Genomic DNA, 8566 nt, shown 5'->3' with positions numbered 1-8566 from the left:
TGGTGATACTGTCACTTCAAGAATTCTGCTTTACCCTGTTGAATTGCGAACACTCTTTGAGTTCTACATCTTGGGCTCTAAGACAGAAACAGCACAATGGTAGTGCCAGGGTTCACAGCAGTCTTAGCGTAAACAGCAACCTCTTCTGGATTTCAGGAAAATGGATTTTTCAGCCTGTCTTCTCGTTTTTTGCTTTAGATAACAGTTCTCTTCTTGGTCGCCCTCAAAATAATACTTTTTTGCCAGTACAAGTTGGGGGTAGATGAATGCTGCATTTGTTTCCAGGGTTCAGTAGTTGTTGGTGTCTATTTATCACTGAATTATTTCTATTTGCAAAGGAATTCTCCATCTGACTGATGGCTTTCTAGCTCCACTGAAGTCAGCAGCAGAATTTCCAGTAAGTTCAGCAGGGGCACAATTTCACTCGTGGTTTCAGCAGAGTGGTTAGAAATGCAGTTAAAGGGAAGGTGAGACCAAATATATACTGATGGTACTTTCTAATATGAAGTGCCGGAGGAAAGCTGTAACTTGGCATCATGTATAGGTCTCACAGCTCCTTTCAGCACCTTCACTACTGCAACCCAGGCACAAGATAACTAATGTCGGACTCTTTTTCTTATTAAAAGAGAATTTAATATGGTGTGGTAGAGCTATAACTGCCTTTTTTTAAAACAAACAAACATATGTTGCCTTATCTGCCTGCAGCAGCGACTTTCTGTTTATTTGTTCTAGATGTTTGGTTTATGTTACATAAAAATGTAACTGCATCGGCCCATGCTATAGGCATATGGGTTGCTTTTTGCTGCATGCCTGAGGCAGGACTGTACCTAACTTTTCACCTTTCCCTGTGAACTGACTCTATTTTCTGCAAGATCAGTTGTCTGATAAAGTTTATGTTCCCTGTCCTAGGGAAAGTAAATACAGCTTCTTAGGTACTTGCCAATTCTATATTATTAGTAACCCTTTTTTTTCCCTTCTTTCTTTCCTTTTCTTTTAAAGACTTACCATTTTTTTCACTGCTAAATGGGAACAGAAAAAATAGAGGGGAAAAAAAAAGGACCATAAAAGTTGTTTAAAGCATTGTTTGCAATTGGAAAAAGATGTGAGAAAGTTGCACGCAAAAGTTACCTTCAGAAAATCCTGAGGTCAAATAGCCTTAATGCTACTTCTTGTGTATCTTTGCAGGGAGAATTTTAAGCGGATTCCTCCTGCATGGCAGTACATAGGGTTAAAGGTTAACAACTGACCAATTCCTCGGACAAGGTGTTATTCAAAATCAGGTACTTAAGACATTTGCTAGAGGACTTAGCTATTATAGTTGTGTGGAATCAGTGCATTTTCCTGCAGGGAAAGTATTTAGGGGAACAAAAAGAATGTAGAAATGTGGAATTCCAGAAAGCCTGTCACCACATAAACTAAAAACCACCATTAGGAGCTGAGTTTTCTTTACAAAAATCTGACAGGATCCAAATAGGTTGTGTGGAAATCGTGGTCACTAGAGGACAGGAGAGCTTTCTCTGCAAATAGTTTACCCTGGCTCTGCTTAAGCTGTGTTCTCAGTGTACACGAGTTCTCTTTTCCCATGTTGCTTTCCTTTGATGTAATTATGCATCGATGAGATGCGGAGTTCGTAAAGCAAGAATACATTTACAGTCAGATGGGAGTTAAAAGAAAGAGCTTGTTGGAGGCTTCTGGTCCTGCACTATTTGAAGCAGTATCTCGTCCAGGATTGGAGATTTTTGGTGGGAATCCTGAAGTAATAAAAGTTCTCCAGGTCATGTTGTCCTGTTTTGGAGAAGAGTCTATATAAAGTGGGTAGCCAGAAAATATTCATATTGTTTAGCTAGTAAGTTCAGCTGTTGGATCTCCTTTCTGGTCTGGCTTGCAAGGTTTCTCTTCTGATCTTGGTTGTGGTCCTGGATCTTCTGGTTCTTGAACGGGTTGGCTGTTGCAGACGGCATGGCTGTCGTCTTCACTGGATTCGCAGATGTGCACGGTGGTTTGGGGCAGGGTTTAGGGATGAAATGATGGCACTTGTACAGCTTTCAAGTAGTAGCAAAATTCTCAGGACTGAAACATTTTGTGTGTGCAAGGGTGAGCATTTTGCAGCCCAGTACAATGTTTACAGTAGTACTGCTGCTGTCGTGTTAGGGAAGATGTTCATTCTACTTTCTGCTGAATCACTATTTTGCTACAAGGAGACATCAGCCATGCTGCTGCTTGCTTTTAGGTACAAGCCAACTGCGAGTTAAAAGCATCATGTTTCTGAGGAAGAGCAGGAAGTGTTATATTTAGATGTGTTTGGACAAAAAGTAAAGCTAGATAGCAATACAACACGCATGCTTGAGAACTGATTTTTTTAATTAAGTGGGTCCCTTAATGTGCTTGCTTAACGTATCATCATACTTGGAGGAATTTTGAAACCCCAATCAAAACCCCAGCTGTGTCTCTAAACAGAGTATAAGAAGATTTCAGTTCATGTATGATTCAAAGACTAAGCAAAGATAACCTGGTGTAGCTTTCAAAATATCTGTTTTTTGTCTCAGACTCTTGTCACTGTGGAAATAAAATGTTCGATACACCTTTCAGTGAGACTTTTTGAACATCCTTATCTCTTCTGACGGCAGGTGTGGAAAAAAAAAGAATAGAATGTCAGTCTTGGATATGACTGCCGGGAGCTGCTGCTGTTCCACGGGGCAGTAACCGATAGTCAATACCCATTAACCAACGCACAATATCCATTTAAAAAAAATAATAAAATGAAAACCCCATAACAATTGTTTGCAAAATGCTTACTTTGGGGAGCACTAGTAATATTTTAGCTTTAGTTTGCTTTAAAATCCTTACTAGAACTGCCCATTCAGACAAAGAAACAAAGATAAAGATAGAGATATAGCTTAGCCAACGTCATATACAAAGAAAAGCGGTGCTGGGTTCAGAAACAATAGGTTGGCTTCTATAGTGTGTACCTTACTCCTTGTCTAAACAGTTATTAACACTGTTGAATGAGATCAGTGTGCCCCATCTTAGCAAACACAGCAGAAGAATTAGTGGGAATGTGCGTAGAGTAAAGGTAAAAAGAAACTTCATCTAAAAAGTATTAATCCTTTCAGTTTATGAAATAGGACCCGGATCTGGATATTTCAGCTCCCCAGACTTGGATGAAGGTTTGGGCTCTACCATATAGAAATATTTTATTTTTTTTTTTCTGTCGTTAAGTAATTTGGTTGAGGTTTGTCTTGCTTTCTTATTGCTGTGGAATGGCTGTCTAGAGCACTAGTAATTAAAAAGTTTTAAAGTCTCTTTTCCCCCCCCCTGAGTTACGATGTGAAGGGAATTGTGGCCTGTAGTATAGCCTGACAAGATCAGCAGATGAGGTTTAGAAGAATCACATAACGTAGCTAAGGCTAGAAGAGGCCATCTGGAGAGGTGGGTGCATGCTCCTGAGTTGATGGGTTTGCTGTTGACTTTGTAGGGCCTATGTATGTGACAGTATTTTTCTCAAGTGTTTTTACTCCAGTCCAACCAGGTTTTTAGATCAGACGGGCATTGCAACAATGATGCCATCCTCCTAGAGGAAAACTAAAGGATGCTGTAGCGAGACATATGCACCCTATGCTGCCCTGTGCCCGTCCTGCAGCATTCCCACAGCCGGCACCGACAGGAGCTCTGCGCCAGCTGAGGCTGGTCCTGCAGCAGTGGTACGTGTGGACGGGGCGTAAGGGTTATCACGCATGTTGTCGTGAGGAGCATCTGGAAGGAGGAATTCTCCAGGAAGGTGTTGCTTGCTCTGAGACTGGAGCACTGGAGGTAGGCCGCCTGTGGAGGGTTTGCAGCGTGAGTTGCTCACATAGGTGTGCTGCCCCTGCTTCCCCACTGTCCTCTGCTACCTCTGCTAGCTAGCAGGGTTAGAGCTGAACTGGCATAGTGAAGATGAGAGACCTTCCAAAGAAATGTAATCTGAGCACTGCCCAAGAAGCAGTGTGTTTACAGGCTATTGAAGAGCTCACTCAAGGGAAAGTCGTGATTGCAGTCCTCTATTTGTATGGCAAATGGAATTGGTTTACTTGTCCTAAAACAGTTGGTTGTCTAGCTGGAGAGTGTGGTTGGAGAAAGGTGAGCTGAAACTGGACTTGTAGAGAGCACAATGCCTCCTGTTGCCAGGGAAGAGAGAGCTATCATGCGTCCTCTGCCAGCATTAATGTTTGTTTAGATTATTTGGACGTGTATCATCTAAATATCTGCTGCACCGACGAAACAGATGCCATCCCAGATGAATTGTTCTTCGGCTGTTCCTTCAAGTAAAGCTATTTCTGCTGTATATTTATGATGACAAATAGGCAAGACGCAAACAATTTGGTATGTTAGATCATTCGAGGTGCTACTCATATATTGATGTTCCAAAAGTGACAAGAGGAAAAACTACGTGCCTTACCAGTGCTGTCCGGAGTCGTGCTCTGACCTCGCTACATGTCTGTTTGCTGGTGTAAGGCCCGGAACTTGTTCTTCTCTCACTCTGTTTTAATTGAAACAAGCAGTAGGCTCCGTGTCCACTTGCAGGGATGAATTTAGGCATTTACAGTTGTTTGAGCAGATAGCTGTGGAGAAGACACATCCAGCCCAAACTTCAAAACTGTGCAGATGGGCAACCCCGCTCAACACCGGAGGTCCTTCTGTATTTTCTCCTAAACTCCCACTGATGTTTTAAAGTGCTTAGGTACCTTGAAAAATTACATAGGAGACCACATTTTCCTGGTCCTAATCTCGTAACAGCCACTGGTTTCAAACGACTGGTTGTGCAAAGAAATTGGAGACATCCTTGGTTGAGGTGGGACCAAACCCTGCAATAGCTGGGCCAGGTACTGACCGCCTCCAGCCTGAGCACACCACGCCGTTTGCTGGTGCCTGTGAGAGTCCTGTCCAGCGCTGAGCATACTTGTCCCTGCCCAGCAAATGAAAGGAAGCATTTCCAGTTGTGCTTCCTGTCAACACTACATGAAAACATTTCTCTGAGGCCACCGTGAGAAAGTGGTGGTGGCTAGGCCTTAATTTTACAGTCTATTAAGAGCAGTGAAATTAATAAAGCCAGGTCAGTTTTCACTGTTTGGGTCTTGCAAGTGTTTTGCCTGCTTTCTCCATTCTTCTTCGACATTATTAGGGGTATTTAAACAGGTTGGTGATTTTTTTTTTCCTCCTGCAGCTCCCCTGCTCCCTGCCACAGGAGCTAAAATTACCTATTCTTTCCTGCTTTCTAAGAAGATTACCAAGCCAGCTGACCCAAACAGCAGTGGCACCAATTAGACATCATTCAAAATTAATAACCACTATGATGATAACATAAAAAGATTGATTATTCTGATGTGAGAATCATTTTAATTAATTTAATCCATGTTGAAAGATCAGCTGTGCCCAGTCCTGCTCACCAGTGGGGCCCATTTGTCCCTGTCTGTCCCCGTCACCTAAAGCCAGTGAATATGATCAGTAGCCAGCACTTAGGGAACAATAAGAAACAGATTGTACTGTCAGGCTTCATTAAAGATCATCATTAGTATTCCAATTTGGAAACAGTCAATCTATCCCGACCTTTTACCAATTCTTTTCGGCTGCTTTTGTGAAGTTTGGTTCAGCTGCTAAATGTAAAAACGCTGCGCAGGCTTTTTTTCGAGAGCAGGCTGGCCCTGGCTGATGCCTGTCAGGCTGCAGCTTAAGGACAAAGCTCGGGGGAAATACGCGTTATGCAACCGTGCTCCAAATGATATCATGTGCAGCTGCTTATGATTTGAGTATTTATGGGCAATGAAACTTTCTTAAACTGAAGCTTAACAATGATGAATGGAAATGAAATTGATATGGCACTTGCTTTCATCCCGTTGCTGAGCGCGTGGGTCACAAGGGTGTTGGTGCAGGGATGGCTTTCTGGCTGTGCTCTGCGCTCCTCTCCCGAGCGGGCTGCAGAGGGCATTTCGAGCATGTTGATGAGAGAAGGGGAATTCTAGATTTGTTTGCAGTTGACTTTATCTTTTCTGCTAAGGTCACATTGCTTTGTTTGTTTGCTCTCGATTCTGACGACTGGAAATAGTTATGGACAAATGGATTATAGGATTTCAAGTATATTTCTGTGCGGCCATCCTTTATCTTGACCGTATCCACTGGCTGCACAGTATTCTATGTATCTTGGATTTTAGTCTTCAAAATAGTTTGTCTGCCAGGCAATGATCTCATTACTTCAATATTCTTGACATTTATTATTTGCTAACCTTCACAGTTGTCCAACCAGCTTCCTGAAGATGGTGGGAGGGCATGGCTCTTTCAGGAATGTTCTGCCTGAAATATCAAAAGAAAATACAGTCCTGTCATTTTGAATAATATCTTGCGTGTATTTTGTGAAAGAGTCTCTATGCTTTTTTCTTTTCTTGTTCTTTATTCTTTATCTTTTTCCTGAAGTGTTCATATGTATCAGGAGTGATTTTGCAAAGATTATGAACAAAAGCAAAATTAGGCCAGTAAAATAGGGGAGGAATGAAAGATTACTTCTCACATTGAATTAAAAAAAAAAAGGCAATAGTTATTTCTCCAAGTTTGATTAACAATTACAAATATGATTATGATTAATGTAACAGAATGACAAGAAGCTAAACAACAAACAAACAAAAACAAAACAAAATAAAAAAAAAGAATGAGTCAATGTAGCCTCTGTAAAAGCTTCCATAGTTTTCTGGAGCTTAGTACTCTTTGATTATCTGGATATTTTATACAGCTCAGCAAAATACTTGGAATCAATTATTTCGAATAGCTTGTTACTCATTACATCATCATGAAGATTTTGGCTGTTTAATTCCCCAAATAAGTTGGTCTTTATCTACAAAAAAAAAAAAAAAAAATTGTAGTAAAAGTATGTTGAAGGTTAAAAGAAGCTACTTTGGAAGGATGATCTAGCCCAAAATGTAGTTCTGCCACCTTGCCATATTTAAACTTTTCCAAAAAGAATAAGTTAAAACATTTTCTCCCCACAGTCAACTATATTAATATGGAAGGGAAAAAAGTTCTTTAATAGCAGCTAAAGCCAATGTTAATGAAGAATCTGCATGATTTTTTTAATTTTTTTTTTACAAAATGTTGTGCTTGTCATCTGTGAAGAAAAGCCCAGAGGCATCACCTATTTGCTCTAAGAAACATGAAAACATAATTTTCTGATAAAATACAATAGAGAGCCAGCTGAACTTCAGATGTTTTGGTGTATGCTTTTTGCTATAGGTCTCTGTATAACGTAGCTTAATCTTACTCTACCAAGATGGCTTCAGTCAAAATTCAAAGGAATTACAGCATCTTGCTGGGAAATGACATTCTTTCAAACTATTAGTATATTGTGGTTCCTTCCTTTTTTTAAACTTGCTTATAATTTACTGATGACTGCTTTGATTATTTTGTTCGATGTGCACATTACAAACCAGTTGCAAAAGGGAAGGCTGGGGGAGCTGCTCCAGATTTTTATACTAGTGGAACTGAGTTCCAAAGTGGAACTGAGTTCCAATGTTCTTTGGTTGGTTCTTCAGATACTATTCTTGAACTGCGTAACTGCATCTTCTCAGTTTTAAGGTCTCGATGCGGCTGTGATTTTTCTTTTACCACTTGACCTTTAGCCATTTCTTTCCATATTTTTTGGTCGCATAAATATTCAGTGGAACAATGTATGTTCAGAAGAAGGTAAAAACACTCTATTATTATCTTGATATTTTCCAACTAATTGTATTTGTGGATTGGGACTTGATGAGAAATTGGTTTCAGGGTTACAGCAGCCACTCTGAGATGCTGCTTGTAAAAGCAGTCCCCCCCCCCCCCCCCCCAGCCTTCAGCCGTGCTGTTCCCCCTCTCCTCCTTTCCTGGCATCAGGACATTTTTAGCCACATGTTGAGGCCGTGCAAAGCCCAACCTGGCTGACAGATTTTCTGCAGGTCTGTTTTCAGATGAATTAGGTTCTCACTCCTACAGGAATGTATCTGGGTGTGTGCTGTAGGAATGTGAAGCAGAGAATCTCCTCTTTTGTCAGAAACACAGAGAGAAATCTTGGTTTAAACCTTATGAGGTGCTTGTTTCTCAGACATTAAATCCCCTGAAGACAGCAGGCTACGTATTTTTTCTGTAAACAGCAGAAAGAGGATTTTTGTCACCACCAGTCCTGCTGTACGGTGTCTTTGTAGAGATGCAACTCTATGAATTAAAGCTTTACTTTCGCAAACCAAAATCTGGCTCCCTGACAATTGTCCCTTTCTCAGCCACAATGAAAGTATTTGTCTTTAAATGAGCCATAGTCAGCATTTCCACCTTGTGCATCTTTGTGGTAGATGTGCCAAATGCTGCAGGTGAAGGTTTTATCCCCTACTGATGTGCAATAAGCTGGGCCAGTACGCCCCAGGGCAGAGCAGAGGGGTGCTTTGGGCCCCAGCTGCATATAAGGCTGAGTACCTACGGTGCCTGAGAGCACTCACCTCCATGCTGTTGCTCCTCCAGGGAGTTCTCTGAGATGCTGGCCTTTGAAGATACTCTACTGTTCCACTAGTGTGTCTTC

The 8566-nt window shown here is 41.2% G+C and overlaps 1 long non-coding RNA gene across 1 annotated transcript; it reads left to right on the top strand.

Moving 5' to 3' along the window:
* The first annotated feature begins 342 nt into the window (after window positions 1-342).
* LOC118168032 lies at window positions 343-2690 on the top strand. The gene is made up of 3 exons (XR_004751335.1): window positions 343-467; window positions 1186-1280; window positions 2628-2690. It is a non-coding gene; the product is annotated as an uncharacterized LOC118168032 (long non-coding RNA).
* Window positions 2691-8566: the final 5876 nt, after the last annotated feature.

This window comes from Oxyura jamaicensis, chromosome 5 (assembly GCF_011077185.1).
Source record: "Oxyura jamaicensis isolate SHBP4307 breed ruddy duck chromosome 5, BPBGC_Ojam_1.0, whole genome shotgun sequence".
In the NCBI taxonomy this organism is placed as follows: domain Eukaryota; kingdom Metazoa; phylum Chordata; class Aves; order Anseriformes; family Anatidae; genus Oxyura; species Oxyura jamaicensis.
The sequence above is the reverse complement of the archived record's forward strand: the minus strand, read 5'-3'. Positions and strand labels throughout refer to the sequence as shown.